Source organism: Lipotes vexillifer, unplaced genomic scaffold, assembly GCF_000442215.2.
Source record: "Lipotes vexillifer unplaced genomic scaffold, Lipotes_vexillifer_v1.1 scaffold278, whole genome shotgun sequence".
NCBI lineage: Eukaryota > Metazoa > Chordata > Mammalia > Artiodactyla > Lipotidae > Lipotes > Lipotes vexillifer.
This window is the reverse complement of record NW_006769677.1, coordinates 507,992-510,959: the sequence shown is the minus strand read 5'-3', so window position 1 is coordinate 510,959 and position 2,968 is coordinate 507,992. Positions and strand designations below refer to the sequence as shown.

General features: G+C 51.8%; 1 non-coding gene across 1 annotated transcript; it reads left to right on the top strand.

Annotated features, from left to right (window-relative positions):
- The first annotated feature begins 330 nt into the window (after window positions 1–330).
- Window positions 331–423, top strand: TRNAI-UAU (transfer RNA isoleucine (anticodon UAU)). The gene is given in 2 exon segments: window positions 331–368; window positions 388–423. It is a non-coding gene; the product is annotated as a tRNA-Ile (tRNA).
- Window positions 424–2,968: the final 2,545 nt, after the last annotated feature.

The window sequence follows — 2,968 nt, the reverse complement described above, 5'->3', positions numbered from 1 at the left end:
GCGGGTCCTGCTCCTGGGAGGCGAAGCTCCACACTGAGGACGCGGAGATGGTTTCAGACCGCAGCGCCCGGGCTCCTCCTCCCGCGCTACCCAGGGAGGTGGGCTGTGCTCTTTTCAAGGTCCCGCCAAAGGGCCCCGCCCCCCCGGAAGGAGACCTTAGCAGCCTTCCCTCCCACACTAGGCCGGGGACCGCCGGACCGGAAGCTGCGGGGTCTCGGGGCCCCGGCTCGTTCTCGCCTAGCCGCAAGCCGCGGGTGCGCATGCTCCGCGAAGGCCCGCACAGGGCCCGGGTGAACCCTGATAGAGCCATCGCGAGGCGGGGTAAGCGGAGCTCCAGTGGCGCAATCGGTTAGCGCGCGGTACTTATACAGCAGTACATGCAGAGCAATGCCGAGGTTGTGAGTTCGAGCCTCACCTGGAGCACGACCCTTTTGGATATCCGCACCCCCCTTTTACCCCCTTGCTCAAGGAAACGAGTCAGTCTCTATTTAGTCTCCTCAGTTCCTGTCTCTCACTGCTCTGCTTGCACGTCCTGCTTCGCTGCAGGCAGGAAGCCGCTCTCCTTGGCGCCTCACTCGCTTTCCAAGCTACTTGTTGCCCCCGCGCACTGCACCATCCAGCCGCCCGAAAACGTACGTTTACCTGCTGCTCCCTCTTCCTAGGCATTTCCTTTAACGGCACCCAGTCCCGGGTCCCGGTACCGGGGATGAGGACGGGAAGTCCCGGGGCGCTGCACCGGTGGTGGGGCCCTACCTGGGCCCCGTCATCGAAAATTCCTGGCGCCCTCTCTACGGGGCGTGCCCGAGTTCCCGCTGCCGGTTCCCTGCTGCTGCCCCTCACCCAGGGCCGGGAGCGGCGTGGTGAGCGCTGGCTGTCGGGGCCCGAGCGGGGCGACCACTCCCGCGAGCTGTGACCCGAGGCCCAGCGCAGGGCCTCAAGTGCAGCAGTCGCTCTCCTTTTTAACTATGGGTTGGCCAAAAAGTTCGTTCGGGTTCTTCCGTAACATTGTTACCAGAACCGCGAACGAACCCCAGAACGAAGTTTTTGGCCAACTCAATGCTGATAACTGGTCGTTGCCGCCTTCCCTCGATCTGCAGAACCCCTAGACCGCGGGCCCTTCTCCCTTACCCAGGCCTCCAGGCCTCCCTGGGCGGATTTGCAGAGTTTGGGAAAAGTGCCTGGGCGTTTCCCTCCCCACATCTGTGCCCCTGCTCCCCGGTGTCAGTCAGGAGTGGTGGAATTCGCTGGCAGACGGGAGAACAGACGTTTTCTAGGGATATCCTTTCCTGCCTGCCGCACAGCCCAGGTTCAGAAGTCCCCCCCGGGGAGCAGGAAATCTGCCAGCTGGGTTTTGAAATCTTCCAGCACGCGAACATTCTGAGGCAGGGGGGCCGCTTTGTCAGGGGGTGGACGGATGCCCCACATCCTCAGGAGGCGGGGCGAAGTAGGGAGCAAGCTTAGCTGGGATGAGAGGCCTCCCGGACGTGTTCTCCCGAAAGAGTGGTTTCAGCTGTTTTTATGGGCGTGCTAGGAGTTAACTCCTGGGATGGAAATACTACCAGGAGCGGTGAGAAGCAAGACCTAGAAAGCAAGGAGGAAGTGGGTGGAAGGTGGAGCTCTTGTCTGTCTCCTCGGCTGCTAATCCCAGCCCCAGATTCCGAAAGGGGAGCCCCATGCCTCCTGAAATGTGAGAAAATCCTTCCACCTCACCCAACCTGGCTGCCAGTTCCTCGCTGAACCGGATCTTTTCGCGCACAGGCTCATCCTCAGCAGATGGTTGAGTGCTCCCCTTTAGAAATCTAGCCAGCCTGGAAGCAAACATCTATCCCCAACCCCCCCCAAAAAAGTTTGCTTAATTTTTTTTTAAAAAACAGGTTTATCGAGATATAATTCATATACCCTACAATTCACCCATTTAAAATGTACAATTCAACGGATTTTAGTACATTCACATATATGTGCAACCATCACCACAGTCAATTTTAGAACATTTTCATCAACTCAATAGAAAATCCTGTATCCTTTAGCTATCACCTCACCCCACCCCTAAATAACCGCTAATCTACTTTCTGTATCTACATTTACCTATTCTGGACTTTCATATGAATGGAATCATGTAATATGTGGTCTTTTGTGACTGGCTTCTTTCAGTTATCCTAATGTTTTCAAGATTCATCCACATCCTACCTTGTATTGGTGCTTCATTTCTTTTTTTATGGCTGAATAATATTCCATTATATGGATTCTTCCCAATTTTGAACAATGGAGAAAAGGTTGGCATTTTAAAAACATTTGCTGAAAACTGCTTTTTAAAAGGGAATTAATTTTAAAATGTACAAAGCATAAAAACAGTCACACTTGCCAAGTGTATGTTTTTAACCTTGAGAGGTTATCACTGCAAGAACTGGTAAGATATTTCCAAGAGCTCAGCCAAGAGCTGAGCACAGAGCGGTTTCCTCATGTGGACAGAAATGCATGAATGAAAGATCATTCTGCCCAACTCCCTATCCATGTTGGAGTCCCTTCTGCAAAACCCTAGCTCCTATTTGAAAAGTTCTAGCATCAAAATGTCATTTCTTCACAAGGTGATGCATTCCACTTTCTGTCAACTCTCATGGTTAGAACATTCTTCCTCTTAAATATTGTTTCTGTCCCTATAGGTTATTGCTGGAATGGTGGTGGTTTGGGGAACTCTTTTTTGGTGAGATGGTGAAGTGGGAAGGTAAGAAGCTAAATTATCAATAGTTGCCCTTGCTCTATTTAATCTGGAAATCACCAGATAGATTATTAGTGGATTGTAAACAAACAAATAGACCACTGGCAGATTAGTAGATCAATGTCTTAATGTGAGGTTGATAGGATTTTTAAAGGTTGTGATGGGTGATAACGATCAAGTCAGAAAATTATGGGAACATGCTATAAAAACCATAAAGTACTCCATATACAGGTGTAAGGAGGTGGCATTCCT